Consider the following 16,740-nt stretch of genomic DNA (forward strand, 5'->3'; position numbering starts at 1 on the left):
TATATATATATATAGTTATATACTAATTTATAAAATATATACACATGTATACGTTAAATATACATGTCTATAGAAGATATATACATATATATACGCACCATTCAATATATATGTACTAATTTAAATAAAACATATACCACAATATATATACAATTTATAAAACATATACTCATATATATATTAAATATACACATCTAAAGAAGATATATACACAAATATACAAAACATATGTTACTTAATATACAAAATTAATAATACTTGGTAGTAAATTAATAATATATTTGAAGTAAGTTTTTAATTTAAACTAGAAATTCAATTTAAATCATTAAATGAAAAAAATTACAAAGTAAGGAATAAGGAGTGAATTAATGTTGAATTTTATTGATTGAGAAATGATCCAAAATTTATAATTTACATGAATGAAAAATCTACAAATTATGCATCATTTTTTCCAACTCATTTATGTTAATATTAACGGAAACTTGCATAGGATAGTCAAAGTCAACGGTGGCAAAATCATGCATTGAACTTGATTCTGCTGAGTTCTCATGTGAAGACATAATTTCTTCAAGTTTCTGCTTGTCGTTCGGCTCCGGTTCCATTCCTTGATTTCTTCTTTTCGCTCTAATCCAATCTCTAAGGCAAACTAGAACATTCATTGCATTGCTTCCCAATGAGTGTCGGTTGTCTCCAAGTTGCTGTCGTCCCTGACTAAAGGAGCTCTCTGATGCAACGGTTGACATTGAAACATTCAAGATATCTCTAGCTAATCTTGAAAGCATAGGATATTGTGTTTCATTACTCCTCCACCAATCCAACGTGTTGATCCATCATCTGCGATCCTCTGGCGGCGACTGAAGATAATATTTCAGCTCTTCCCGATAAGTTGATGTGTAAGCTCTGTCATCAACACTGTTCCAACAAGGTAAATCATAAAAGGAATCAGGAAAACCGCTATGTGCCGGCCTTTTAGAAGATGATGGCTCCTCGGGAGGATGAGGAGTGACAATCGGAGTGATATTTGTAGGTACAGCTAAATCAACTAAATCGGCATAGTGATTATATAATTTTTCTATGTATTCATTCGCATCACCCATAGCCGTCCACAAATTAAATTGTACTTGTTCAGAATCATTGTTAGTATTTATTTCTAAGTTAGCATAAATAATAGTACTACAATGGCACATAGTATTATATTTCATGCACAAATTTAGCATAGCACCAACCAAGTAAATAGGGAGAATCGAAAAAAAATATTTTTTAAATTTAGTAAATATGACACCAACAACTTCTTTATAACCTTTTTTATTTTTATATTCTTTGAGCAAACCAGAAATATCGGCTATATATGCCAAAATATTACAAACAGTAGGATAATAAGCATCAAAAAATTCAACCGTAGCTACATAAATTTTTTCTAAAAACTTAACAAGATCATTCATTACAACCCAAACAGAATCATGTAGCATACAATCAGCAGAATCAACAAATGAACCGCAATGTTGGTTAAAAGCTAGTGTAATAGGAACTCTATATTTATAACAAGTTTTAAAAAAATCACACGTAGAATTCCATCTAATATCAATTTCCTCACGCATCAATATAGGTGCAAGTCCATTTTCTTGGCATTTAGCTTTAAATTCTCTAATTCTCAATCTACGATTATTTTCTTGAATAAAACCAACAGCAAGATGGATTTTTTCAATATAAAATTCAAAAAACTCAAGACCATTTTTTACAATTAAATTATATATATGACATGAACACTTAATATGTAAAATTTCAGGCAACGACAGAGATAGCTTAGATTTTAACTTTTTTTATAGAAATCTTGTTGTTAGAAGCATTATCAAAAGTAATACATAAGATTTATTTTCGATACCATAAAATCCGGCAACTTTAACAATAGAATCAACAATAAAATCTCCAGTATGTTTACGATCTTCATCATATAAAAAAGCAAGAATACGTTTTTGCATCACAAAATTACTATCCATCCAGTGACAAGTAACGGTTAAATAATCATTTTTATTTATAGCACGACCAAGATCAAAAGTTAAGGACAATCTACATTAAATATTTTTTAATAATGTTGATAAATAAAAATAATATTGTGAATGAAGTCTAAAAATATCAGACCGACAAGTACTTCTAGGAATACCATTAAACATAGGATTATAAATTTCTTGAATATAATGAATAAAGGCATCATAAGAAGGAAAACTAAAAGGCAAACAATCCACAGCTACCATTTTAGCTATTTCTTTCTGGTCCCTCAATTTATTATACTTCTTCGTTACCTGACCGGTTGCTGGATCCATTCTAGTTTGCGTTGGCCCACTAACATCCCCACCACCTCATGCAATATTTAACTCTCTTTCGTGAGCATCACCTATATGTCCCATTAACGTACCCGTATCCCCTTGCTTGCCTCCACTTTAATGCTTATATATTTGTTGACAAATATTGTATTACACCTCAGTATCTGATATACGTTCAAAAAATTCCATGCAATACTAGTTGTTTTACGAGCTCTTAGGGCACGGGGAGGACTGGAATGGAGATTAACCGATTCAGATCTAACGTCAGCATTTCCTACTGCGGATGTCTCACCAATATTTTCATCATCTTCGTCTAAATTAACTGCATCTACTTCATTTTTTTCTTCTATACCGTAATTTTCCTGAGCTTCTACATAATTCATATTGTGAGCACCTACACCTATTTCTTCCTCAAAAGGTGTACCAAGCGGTACCGGAGGCGAAGGTACACGGGTATATCTACTAGTTGAAGTACCTCTACCGCTAGTAATTTACTTTTTACTACCACTACCGCTTTCGGGACAAATTTTTTTAACACCTTTAGTGGCGGGGTTTCTTAATTTATCCATAATATAAATTAAACTTAAAAAATTTAAAATACGCAAATATAATAAAATTAAATATTAAATAATTAATACAATAAATAAAAATTAAACGTAAGAGATGGAACGACAATACCAAATTTTGGAAGTATCCGAAGGTTGCGACTTTAGAAACTTCCACTCGTACTTTGTAATCGCAAAATTAAAAAATTAAAGTGAGCACTTTAGAAAATTAAATATATTGAATATTTGAGAATTGAGAATTGAGATTTGAGAGAGAATGAGATTTGAGAGAGTGAAAAATTATGTGAAAAATGATTTGAAGTGTAGCATATTTATAGAATTTTTTTTGGAATTACAAAGTATTTTAAATGTTTTTTTTTTTAATAAATGGGCCCAAGTTAACCGTTTGGACCCAAAAACGGCTATATAGCCGTTGGTCCAACGGCTAGTTTGGCCCAAATATTAATTTTTTTCTTTAAAAAAAAATTTATCCCGGCCGGGCCGATTAACCGGTGGGCCTGGACCGGGCTTGGTCCAGGCCGGGTTAATCGAGCCCAACCAAAAAATTTAACCGTCCCGGGACCCCGTACCCTACAGTCCATGGGCTGTCCAGGCCGGGTCAAACCATGCCGATTTTATTAAGCGGGCCATTTGACCCAGCCCGTTTGACAGGTTTACCTTAATTATGTGAGTGTGAATGGAATATTTAATATTTACTAATTAAAATTTGGAAAATGTTTAAGAATATCTTTTGAAGCTTTAAAAATAGTTTAACAGTATATATCTTTTTCATTTATTGGATCAGAAATGTTTTAACATATTAAAAATGACTCAATTGGCCTGAAAATAGCCTATTTGTGTAGTTTCACCCGTTTAACCATCCAAATGGCTCCGTCGACCCCGCCAGACCATCCTCACCTGTTCCACACACGCTGGGGGGCCACCAGTTAATATTTGACCCAAACCATGCCTTTGCACGGGCCCACCCCAAGAATTGTGGGCTAACACCCACCGAATTAGCCCGAATTTGACCTGTTCGTGCTGTTTTGTCAGTTTGACACCCAAATGAACCTGCCGACCCCATCGGGCCATCCTCACCTGCTATTCACATGGCCTGGGGCCGCCGATTGATTTTTGACCCAAATCACGCTCGGGCCTCGGGTCCACCCCGAGAACTGTTCACCCGTTTCTCACCCAAATGGCCCTATCGACCTCGTCGGGCCACCCTCACTCTCTCCTCACACGCCCTAGGGGTCGTCGGTCGATTTTTGACATAAACCACACTCTGAACCCAGACCCACCCCGAGAATCTTGGGTAAAACCCACCGAATTATCTTGAAAATGGTCCGTTCTCATTGTTTTATTCGTTTGACCACCCAAATGATCCTGCCGACCCTGTTGGGCCAGTCACCCATTTCTCACATGCCCGAATGTCGTCAGTCAATTTTTGGCCCAAACCACGCTCGAACCCCAGGCCCACCTCAAGAGTCGTGTTAACACCTACCGAATTAGCCCAAAAATAATCCATTCACATCGTTTTGCCCGTTTGACTACCCAAATGGCCCCAGTGGGCCACCCTCTCCACTCATCACATGGCTGAGGTGCTGCCAGCGAGTTTCAGCCTAATTAACGTCTAGGACTTGGCATACCCCGAGAATCGTGGGCTAAAACCTACAAATTAACTCAAAAATGGCTCGCTTGCGTCATTTCCCCTCTTTGACCACCCAAATAACCCCGCCTGGCTATCCTTACCCGCTTTTCACTTGCCTGGGGGGCCACCGATTGGTTTTCGGCCTAAAACACGCTTGAGCCCCAGGCCTACCCCAAGAATCATGGTCTAACACCCATCGAATTGGCCCAAAAATGGCCTGTTTCCGCTGTTTCGCTCGTTTAACTACCCAAACGACCCCGTCGACCCACACTTGCCCGCTCCTCAACTTGCCAGAGAGCCCCAGATGATTTTAGCCCTAAAATACGCCCGGGACCCAGGCCTACCCTCAGAACCATGGGCAATAACAATAAGTTTAGCCTAAAAATAACTTGTTCACATTGTTTCGCCCGTTTGACCACCAAAACAACCCCACCGGCATAAATTCCACCGCTCTTCATCCTGCCTTGGAGCCCCCGATTAAGTTTTTGGCCCAAAACACGCTTGGGACCTGATCCCACCCTTGGAATCGTAGGCTATAACACATTGATTTGGTTTAAAATGGCCCATTCACACTGTTTTCCACATTTGACCACCCAAACAGCCCCGCCGGCCTACACTCCCTCACTTCTCAGCCTTCCTAGGAGCCCCTGATTGATTTTTTAGCCTAAAATACGCTCGGGCCCCCTAGGTCCTCCCTAGAACCATTGGCTATAACATATCAATTTGGCTTGAAAATGACCCGTTTTCCCCGTTTCACTGGATTGGCCACCCAAACAGTCCTGCCGACCCTACCGACCCATAATTCCCTATTTCTCAGCCTTCTTTGGAGACCTCGATCAATTTTTTACCCAAAAATTGCTCGATCTCAGGGCCTACCCCCACAATCGTGGGCTATAGCAAATCAATTTAGCCAAAAAATAGCCCGTTGGCGCCATTTTGCCTATTTAACCAATACACAACCCCGTCTACCCTACTGACCCACACTTTTCCTCTCTTTAGAGAGCCTGGGAGCCCCGATCATTTTTTAACCCGAAAGATGTCCGGTACCACTCCTGGAATCGTGGGTTATAACACACCAGTTTGGCCTAAAAATGACTCGTTTGACAACCCAAACAGCCCCGCTAACCCCATCGGCCCACACTCCCCACTTCTCAGCCTGCCTGGGAGTCCCCAATCAATTTTTGGCCAAAAAAATCCGATCCCCGAGCCTACCCCAAGAACCATAGCACACCTGTTTGGCCTAAAAATGGCCCGTTCACATCGTTTCACCTATTTGACCTTCCAAATGGCCGCGTCGACCCTGCCTGCCCATACTACCCCACTCCTCACCCTTTCTGGGAGCCCTCGATCGATCTTTATCCCAAAACACGCTGAGCCTCCGGCCTACCTCCAAAACTGTGGGCTATAGCATATCGATTTGGCCCAAAACTGACTTATTATCGTCGTTTTGTCTGTTTGACTACCCAAATGGCCCCACCGACTCACACTACCCATTTGGGCCATTTAACCTATTTGATCACCCAAGTGGTCCTACCGACCCCATCGGCCCATATTTCCTTACTTTTCAGCCTGCTTGGTAGGCCTCAATTAATTTTTAACCCAAAATTGCCCGAACGCTGGGCCCACCCTGAAAAATATGGGCTATAGCATACTGATTTGGCTCTAAAATAGCTCGTTCATGCTATTTTACCTGTTTTACAATCCAAATGACCTTGCCGGTCCAGTCGGCCCACACTCCCCTGCTCCTAAGCTTTCTTGGGAGCCTTCAATTATTTTTTGACTCAATATATGCCTGGTACCCAGGCCCATCCTTTGGGGGATCAAACAGGCAAAACAGTACGACCAAACTATTTTGGACCAAATCGGTGTGCTATAGCCCATGGTTTCGATAGTGTGTTAAGGTTTTAGGCATAAAATAGGCTAAAAATCGACCTGGGACTCCTAAGATAGCTAATGAGTGGGGGAGTGTGGGTCTTTAGGGTGAAAGGGGCAGTTTGGGTGGTCAAATGGATGAAACACCATGAACGGGCCATTTTAAAGCCGAATTAGTATGCTATAGCCCATGGTTCTAGGGTGTGCTTGGGGTTCGGGCGTGAAATAGTCAAAAATTGACCTGGATCTCCCAAGATGGTTAATAAGCGGAGGAGAGCGGGTATTTTAGATGGAAGGGGCAGTTTGGGTGGTCAAATGAGTAAAACGGCACAAACGAGCTATTTTTAGGCTAAAAAGATATGCTATAGCCATGGTTTTGGGGGTGGGACAGGGGTCCAATCGTGAAATAAGCCAAAAATTGACCTAAGACTCCCAAAATAGCTGATGAGTAAGTAAGTGTGGGCCTTTGGGGTGGGAGGGGTGGTTTGGGTGGTCAAATGATCAAAATGGCATGAACGAGCCATTTTTAGGTCAAATCGGTGTACTATCGCACATGGTTTTGGGGTGTGCCCAGGGTTTGAGCATAAAATAGGTCAAATTTTGACCAGGGGCTCCCATAATGGATAATGAGCTAGGGAGTATGGTCCTTTGGGGTGGGAGGCACGGTTTGGGTGGTCAAATAGGCGAAATGACCATTTTGGGGATAAATCGATGTGTTGTAGCCCACAGTTCTGGGTGTCCCCAGTTTTTTAGCGTCAAATAGGCCAAAAATCAACTTGAGGCTCTTTGGATGGATGATTAACCAAGGAGTATGGGCCATCAGGGTGGGATGTCTAACAGGTGAAATAGCACGAACTATCCATTTTTGGGCTGAATCATTGTGCTATAGCCCATGGTTCTAGGGGTATGCCCGGGGTCCAGGCGTGAAATGGGCCAACAATTAACCTAGGGCTCCTAAGATGGCTGATAAGCAGGGAAGTATGGGCCTTTAGTGTGAGAGGGGCATTTGGGTGGTCAAATGGGCGAAACGAGCTATTTTTGGGTCAAATCGGTGTGCTATAGCCCACGGTTCTAGGGGTATGCCTGGGGTCTGAGCGTGAAATTGGTTAAAAATTGACCTAAGGCTCTTAGGATGGCTGATGAGCAGGGAGGGTGGGTATTTAGGGTGGGCGGGGCAGTTTAGGTGATCAAACGGGTGTAACGGCACAAACGGGACATTTTTAGGCTAAATCGATGTGTTACAGACCACATTTTTGGGGGTGGCCTAGGGTTCGAGCGTGTAATGGGTTGAAAATTGAACTACGACTCCAGGGATGGTTGATGACCAAGAAATTATGGGCCTTTAGGGTAGGAGGGGCAGTTTTAGTTGTCAAACAGGTGAAACAGAGAAGACGGTCCATTTTTAGGCAAAATTGATGTGCTATTAGTCCATGATTTTGGGGTGGTGCTAGGGACCCAAGCGTAAAATAGGCTGAAAATTAACCTGAGGCTCCTAATAAGGCTGATAAGCAGGGGAGTGTGAGCCTTATGGGTGGGAGGGGTGGTTTCGGTGGTCAAATGGGTGAAACAGCGCGAACGGGCCATTTTCAGACCAAATCTGTGTGCTACACGGTTCCGGGGGTGTGTCCGGGGTTCAGGCATGAAATAGGCTAAAAATTAACCTGTGGCTCCCAGGAAAGCTGATGAGCAGGGGAGTGTTGGCCTTTGGTGTGGAAGGGGCATTTTGGGTGGTCAAACGGGCAAAATGGCATTAACAGGCTATTTTTGGGCCAAATTGGTGTGCTATAACCAATGATTTTTGGGGCATTCCTGGGGTTCGGGAGTTAAATGGGAGAAAAATTGACATGGGACTCCCAGAATGGTTGATGACCAAAGGAGTATGGGCCTTTGTGGTAAGAGGGGCGGTTTGGGTGGTCAAACGTGTGAAACGACACGAATGGGCCAATTTTATGCCAAATTGGTATGCTATAGCCCATTGTTCCGGGGGTGTACTTGGGGTCCAGGTGTGAAATGGGCTAATAATAGACCTGGGAATCCTAAGATGGCTGATAAGAGAGGGAGTATGGGATTTTAGGAAGGGAGGGGTAGTTTGTGTGGTTAAACGGGCAAAACGGCATAAACGGGGTACTTTTGGGCCAAATTGGTGTGCTATAACCCACGGTTCCGGGGGTGTTCCCGGGGTTCGAGCGTGAAATAGGATAAAAATAGACCTAGGGCTCCCAGTATGGCTGATGAGAAGGGAAGTGTGGTCCTTTGAGGTGGTAAGGATGGTCAAACGGGCGAAACGACATGAACGGGCCTTTTTTGGGCCAAATCGGTGTCCTATAGCCTATGGTTCTAGGGGTGTGCCCAGGGTCCATGCGTGAAATAGGTTGAAAATAGACCAGAGGCTCCCAGGATGGTTGATGAGTAAGGAAGGGTGGGCCTTTAGGGTTGGAGGGGCGGTTTGGGGGGTTAAATAAGCGAAACAGCGTGAACAGGCTATTTTTAGGCTAAATCAGTGTGCTATAGCCCACAGTTTCAGGGGTGTGCCCGTGGTTTGGGCTAAAAATTAACCTGGGGCTCCTAGGATTACTGATGAGCACAGAAGTGTGGGCTTTTGGGGGTGGGAGGGGCAGTTTCAGTGGTCAAACGGGTAAAACGGCAAAAATAAGCCATTTTTGGGGTTCCCAGGATGGTTAATGAGTGGGGGAGGGTTCAAACTTTGGGGTGGGATGGGCATTTTGAGTGGTCAAACGAGCAAAACAGCACGAACTGACCATTTTTGGGTTAAATCGATGTGCTATAGCCCATTTTTTTGCGGGTGTGCTTGGGGTCCGAGTATGAAATAGGACCAAAATCAACCTGGGGCTCTCAGGATGACTGATGAGCAAGGGAGAGTGGGTCTTTGGGGTGGGAGGGGCATTTTAGGTGGTCTAACGGGCAAAATAGCATGAATGGACCATTTTTGGGCCAAATTGGTGTCCTATAGCCCATGGTTCTAGGGGTGTACTTAGGGTTTGGGCGTGAAATATGCCAAAAATTATCTTGGGGCTTCTAGGATGGATGATGAGGCGAGAAGTGTGGCCCTTTCGAGTGGGATGGGCTGTTTGGGTGGTCAAACTGGCGAAACAGCATGAACGGGCCATTTTAGGCTAAATTGATGTGCTATAGTCCACGGTTCTAGTGTGCGTTAGGGGTCCAAGTATGAAATATGCCAAAAATTGACCTGGGCTCCCAAGATGGCTGATAAGTGAGAGAGTGTAGGCCTTTGGGGTAGGAGGGGCAGTTTGGGTGGTCAAACAAGCGAAACGACATAAACGGGCCATTTTTGGACTATATCAATGTGCTATAGGACACGGTTCCGAGGAAGTGCTTGGGATCCTAGCATGAAATAGGCTTAAATTTGACTTGGGGCTCCCAGGATGGCTGATGAGGAGGGGAGGGTGGGCTTTTGGGGTGGGAGGGGCAGTTTGGGTGGTCAAACGGGTGAAACGATGTGAATGGGCCATTTTTAGGATAAATCAGTATGCTATAGCCCACAGTTATAAGGGGTGTGCTCGGAGTCCGATCGTGAAATAGGTTGAAAATCGATCTTGGGATCCTAGGATGGCTGATGAGCAAAGAAGTGTAGGCCTTTAGGATGGGAGGAGAGGTTTCGGTGGTCAAACGGGCAAAACAGCCTGAATGGGCCATTTTTAGGTCAAATCAGTGTGCTACAGCCCACGGTTCCGAGGGTGTGCCCGGGGTTCAATCGTGAAATGGGCTGAAAATCGACCTGGGGCTCCTAAGATGGTTGATGAGCGGGAGAGTATGGGACTTTGGGGTGGGAGGGGCATTTTGGGTGGTCAAACAGGCAAAATAGTATAGACGGGCTATTTTGGGGCTAAATCGTTGTGCTATGGTCCACTATTTCTGAGGTATGCTCGGGAACTGGGAGTGAAATAGGCTATAAATCGACCTGGGGCTCCCAGGATGGTTGATGAGTGGGGGACTGTTGGCCTTTGTGGTGGGAGGGGCGGTTTGGGTGGTCAAACGACTGAAAAGGTGTGAACGGACTATTTTTGGGCCAAATCAGTGTGATAGTGTGCACAATTTTGGGGGTGTGATCGGGTTTCGGGCGTGAAATGGGACACAAATCGACCTCAGGATCTCAGGATAGCTGATGAGTGGGGAGTGTGGGCCTTTGAGATGGGAGAGGCTGTTTGGGTGGTTAAACAGGCGAAACGGCGAATAAGCCATTTTTAAGCCTAATCGGTGTGCTATAGTCTACGGTTCTAGGTCTGTGCCTGGGGTTCGAGCACGAAATAGGCCAAAAATTGACCTAGGGCTCCCAAGATGGTTGATGAGTGGGGTAGCGTAGGCCTTTAGGGTGGGAAGGGTAGTCAAACGGGCGAAATGGCGTGAATGGTCTATTCTGGGGTTAAATCAGTGTGTTATAGCCCACAGTTCCAGAGGTGTGCCCGGGGTTCGAGCATAAAATAGGCTAAAAATCAACCTAAGGCTCCTAGGATGGCTGATGAGTGGGTGAGGGTGGGCCTTTGAGGTGGTAGGGGCAGTTTGGATGGTTAAATGGGTGAACCGACAAAAATAGGCTAATTTTGGGCTAAATTGGTGTGCTATAGCCTACAATTCTGGGGAGGGGGGCTGGGTGTCCATGGTCCGAGCGTGAAATAGGCTAAAAATTGACCTGGGGATCATTGAATAGCTGATGTATGAGAAAGTATGGGCCTTTAGGGTGGAAGAGGCGGTTTGGGTAGTCAAACAGGCAAAATAATGCGAATGGGCCATTTTTAGGTAAAATTGGTGTGCTATAGCCCACGGTTCTGGGGGTGTGCCCAGGGTTCGAGCTTGAAATAGTTCAAAAATTGACCTGGGGATCCTAGGATGGCTGATGAGTGGGAGAGTGGGGGCCTTTGGTGTGGGAGGCGTGGTTTGGGTGGTCAAACGGGAAAAACGGCATGAACGGGCTATTTTTGGGCCAAATCGGTGTACTATAACCCATGGTTCCTGGGGTGTGTTTGGGGTCCGTGCATGAAATGGAAAAACATTTACCAAGGCTCCCAGGATGATTGATGAGTGGGGGAGTGTAAGTCCTAGGGGTGAGAGGGGTAGTTTGGGTGATAAAATGGGTGAAATAGTGTGAATGGGCTATTTTTGGTCTAAATCATATGCTATTTCCCACAGTTTAGGGGGTGTACTCGGGGTTCGGGAGTGAAATGAGTTGAAAACTGACCTGGGCTCCCAGAATGGCTGAGGAGAGGAGGAGTATGGGCTTTTGGGGTAGGAGGGGCGGTTTGTGTGGTCAAACGGGATTAATGGCGTGAATAGGCCATTTTTGAGCCAAATCGGTGGCTATAACCCATAGTTTTGGGGGTTTGCCTAGGATCCGGGCGTGAAATGGGGAAAAAATCAACTTGGGGCTCCCAAAATTGTTGATGAGTGGGAGAGTGTGGGCCTTTAGGGTGGGAGGGGTGATTTGGGTGGTCAAACACACAAAATGATGCGAATGGGTCATTTTTCGGCCAAATCGGCGTGCTATAGCTCACTGTTCCAGGGGTGTGCCCTTGGTCCGGGCGTGAAATATGCCATAAATTAATCGAGGGATCCCAGGATGGCTGATGAGCGAGGGAGTGTAGGTATTTAGGGTGGGATGGCAGTTTGGGTGGTCAAACAGGCAAAACGACGTGAACGGGCCATTTTTGAGCTTAATCGGTGTGCTATAGCCCACGGTTCTTGGGGTATACTCGGGGTTCGAGCATGAAATGGGTAAAAAATTAACCTGGGCTCCTAGGATGGCGTATGAGCTGAGGAGGTGGTCCTTTGTGTTGGGAAGGGTGGTTTGGGTGGTCAAAAGGATGAAACGTTGAGAACAGACCATTTTTAGGCTAAATTAGTGTGCAATAGCCCACGGTTTCGGGGTGTGCCCGGGGTCTGGGCATGAAATAGGCTGAAAATCAACCTGGGGCTCTTAGGATGGCTGATGAGCAGGGAAGGATGGGCCATTGGGGTAGGAGGGGCGGTTTGGGTTGTTAAACAGGCAAAACAGCATGAATGGGCCATTTTTGGGCTAAATCAGTGTGCTATACCAACAGTTTCGGGGGTGTACCCATGGCCCAGGCGTGAAATAGGCTAAAAATCGACTTGGGGCTCCCAAGATGGTTGATTAGTGGGAAAGTATGGGCCTTTGGGGTGGTAGGGGTGATTTGGGTGGTCAAACAAGCAAAACAGCGTAAACAGGCCCTTTTTGGGAGGCACAGGTCAAATTTTGGCCTATTTTATGCTCGAACCCTGAGCACACCCCTGAAACCGTTGGTTATAGCACTCTGATTTGGCCAAAAATGGCCTGTTCGCACCATTTTGCCCATTTTACAGCCCAAACTATACCTCCTACCCCAAAGGCCCACACCCACCCACTCATGAGCTATCCTAGGAGCCTCAAGTCAAATTTCAGCGTATTACACAGCAGGACCCTGAGCACACCCCTGAAACGTGGGCTATAGCACACCGATTTGGCCTAAAAATAGCCCGTTCATATTGTTTTTTGCGTTTAACCAACCAAACTACCCCACCCACCCTAATGTCCCATATTTCCCCACTCCACAGCCATCCTGGGAGCACCAGATCAATTTTTGGCCCATTTTATGCTCGAACCTCGGGCACACCCACGGAATCATGGTTATAGAGAATAATAATTTGGCTAAAAAAATGGCCTGCGCGCACCGTTTTGCCTGTTTGACCACCCAAATTGCCCCTCCCACCCAAAGGCCCACTCTCCTTTGCTTCTCAACCATCTTCGGAGCCTCAGGTCAATTTTTGGCCCATTTCACGCTCGAGCCTCGGGCATACCCCTGGAACTGTGGGCTATATCTCAATGATTTGGCCCAAAAATGGCCCATTCGCACCATTTTGCCCATTTGACCACCCAAATTGCCCCTGCCACACCAAAGGCTCACAATCGTCCGCTCCTCAGCTATCCTGTAAGCCCCATGTTGAATTTTTGCCCATTTAATATCGAGAACTCAGGTACACCCCCGAAAATATAGGCTATAGCACATCTATTTGGTCTAAAAATGGTCTGTGCGCACCGTTTCGCCTGTTTGACCACCCAAACCTTCCCTCCTACCCTAAAGGCCCACACTCCCCTACTCTCCAGCCATCGTGGGAGACCCAGGTTAATTTTTGACCTATTTCATGCTCAAACCCCAGATGCACACCCAAAACCATGGGCTATAGCACACCGTTTGGCCTAAAAATGGTCCGTTCACATCGTTTCATCCGTTTGACTACCCAAACTGCCCCTTCAACCCTAAATACCCCCACTTCCTCACTCCCCTACTCCTTAGCCATCCGGGGAGCCCCAGGTCAATTTTTAGCCCATTTCATGCTCGAACTGCAGGCACAACCCCGGAACCATGAGCTATAGCACACCGATTTGGCCCAAAAATAGCCCGTTCTCACCATTTCGCCTGTTTGACCACCCAAACTGCTCTTCCCACCCCAAAGTGCCTAACTATCCCACTCCTCATCCATCTTAAGAGACCTAGGCTGATATTTGGCCCATTTTACGCCCGAATCTCATGCATATGCTAGAACCATAGGCTATAGGACACTGATTTGGCCTAAAAATGGCTCGTTCAAATTGTTTCACTTGTTTGACAAGCCAAACCGCCCCTCACAACCCAAAGGCCCACACTCCCCCGCTCCTCATCCATCTTGGGAGTCCCAAGTTGATTTTTGCCCATTTCATGCCCGGACCCCTGGCTCACCTTTAGAACTATGGGCTATAGTACACCGATTTGATCCAAAAATAGCCCGTTCACACCGCTCCACATGTTTGACCACACAAACTGCCCCTCCAATCCCAAAGGCCCATACTCCCTCGCTCCTTATCCATCCTAGGATCCCTAAATCAATTTTTGGCCCATTTTACGCTCGAACCTCGGGCACACCCCTAGAATCGTGGGCTATAGCACACCAATTTGACCAAAAAATGGCCCGTTCGTATCGTTTTGCCTGTTAGACCACCCAAACCACCTGTCCCACCCCAAATTCCCACACTCCCCATCTCCTCGGCTATCTTGGGAGCCCCAGGTCAATTTTTGGCCCATTTTACTCCTCACTACTAAAAAAATGCCAAAAAGCGACGTCCAACGTCACTTTTTTGGGCAAAATCGACGAAAATCCATTGCTTTTTTTCCATCTCAAAAAGGGGCGTTGTTTTTTGAAAACGATGACATGCATCACTTTATTACGATGGACAACGTCGATTTTAGAGAAAAAAATTTATTAGTTATTTTTTGATAAAGCGACGTTGTGCGTCGCTTTTTGTTCTTCATGTGAAGAGCACATGATGAACAAAAAGCGACGGTGTACGTCATTTTATTAAAAAAAATACTTTTTTTTTCAAAAAAATTGACACTGTCCATTGTAATTTGAGAAAAATAAAATATTTTTTTTGTAAAAAGACGACGTTGGTCGTCGCTTTTTATTCTTCATAATGAATAAAAAGTGACGTTGATAGTCGCTTTTTTTCTTCATAATGAATAAAAAGCGACGTTGGTCATCGCTTTTTGTTCTTCATAATGAATAAAAAAGCAACGACCGTCGTCGCTTTTTGTTCTTATAATGAATAAAAAAGGGATTGCGTTCGTCGCTTTTTGTTCTTCATAATGAATAAAAGAGCGATGGCCGTCGTGGCTTTTCTGTATTTTTTATGCAGAAATCTGCATTTTCTGCATCCCACCTACAACAACAACAACAAACCCAGTGTATTCCCACTTAGTGGGGTCTGGGGGGGGTAAGATGTACGCAGTCCATACCTCTACCTCTGATGAAGTAGAAAGGCTGTTTCCGAAAGACCCCCGGCTCAGGCACAAGATATCACACAAACACATAGTAAAGCACAGAAGCAGATGACAATAATATAAATAAGGCACCCATACGGACTATAAAACAGAGGAAAGCAGAGGAAAGCACACAGATTCGTAATAAGCATGGAACACTGAATACGGAATCATAACAGGAATAAAAAAATAAAAAACCCCCACCAAGTAATTCCCTACACTAGCGACCCAATCTGGCCCTACTCTTCTGCCGTAATTCGCCTCTTCCAGACCTTCCTATCTAGGGTCATGTCCTCGGTGAGCTGTAACTGTTCTATGTCCCGCCTAATCACCTCACCCCAGTACTTCTTCGGCCTACCCCTACCCCGCCTAAAACCATCCAACGCTAGCCTCTCACACCTACGGACCGGGGCATCCATGCCCCTCCTCTTCACGTGTCCGAACCATCTCAATCGTGCTTCCCGCATCTTACACTCCACTGAAGTCACACCAACCTTCTCCCGGATAGTCTCATTCCGAACTCTATCCCTTCGAGTCAGTCCACACATCCAGCGCAACATCCGCATTTCTGCCACCTTCATTTTTTGGATGTGGGAGTTCTTAACTGGCCAACACTCCGCTCCATACAGCAAGGCCGGACGGACTACCACCCTATAGAATTTGCCTTTAAGCTTGGGCGGCACCTTCTTATCACACAGCACCCCCGACGCGAGTTTCCACTTCATCCAACCCGCCCCAATACGGTGCGAGACATCCTCGTCAATCTCACCGTTACTCTGGATCACGGACCCGAGATACTTGAACTTGTCCCTCTTACATACCTCCTGTGCTTCCAGCTTCACTACTACCTCATTCTCTCGCCTCACGTCATTAAACTTACATTCCACATACTCTGTCTTGCTTCTGCTCACCCTGAACCCTTTAGACTCAAGAGTTTGCCTCCACATCTCTAATTTGTCATTTATACCCCCTCGAGTCTCATCAATCAGAACTACATCGTCTGCAAAGAGCATACACCACGGCACCTCCCCTTGAATACGCCGCGTCAACACATCCATTACTAATGCAAACAAAAAGGGACTAAGAGTAGATCCCTGATGCAATCCTGTCCGGACAGTGAAATGCTCTGAGTCTCCTCCCGCCGTCCTCACCTGGGTTTTCGCTCCCTCATACATATCCTTAATTACTCTGATATATGCCTGCGGTACTCCCCTCACCTCCAAGCATCTCCACAGCACCTCCCTGGGGACTTTGTCGTAAGCCTTTTCCAGGTCGATAAACACCATGTGCAGATCCTTCTTCCTTTCCCTATACTGCTCCACCAACCTCCGTACCAGGTGGATTGCCTCCGTCGTCGAGCGGCCGGGCATAAATCCGAACTGGTTTTCCGAGATGAACACTATCCGTCTCAGCCTCACCTCGACCACTCTCTCCCAGATCTTCATAGAGTGACTCAATAACTTAATCCCCCTATAGTTATTGCAACTCTGAATGTCCCCCTTATTCTTATAGAGAGGGATCATGGT

The sequence above is a fragment of the Capsicum annuum genome, chromosome 6 (genome assembly GCF_002878395.1).
Source record: "Capsicum annuum cultivar UCD-10X-F1 chromosome 6, UCD10Xv1.1, whole genome shotgun sequence".
In the NCBI taxonomy this organism is placed as follows: domain Eukaryota; kingdom Viridiplantae; phylum Streptophyta; class Magnoliopsida; order Solanales; family Solanaceae; genus Capsicum; species Capsicum annuum.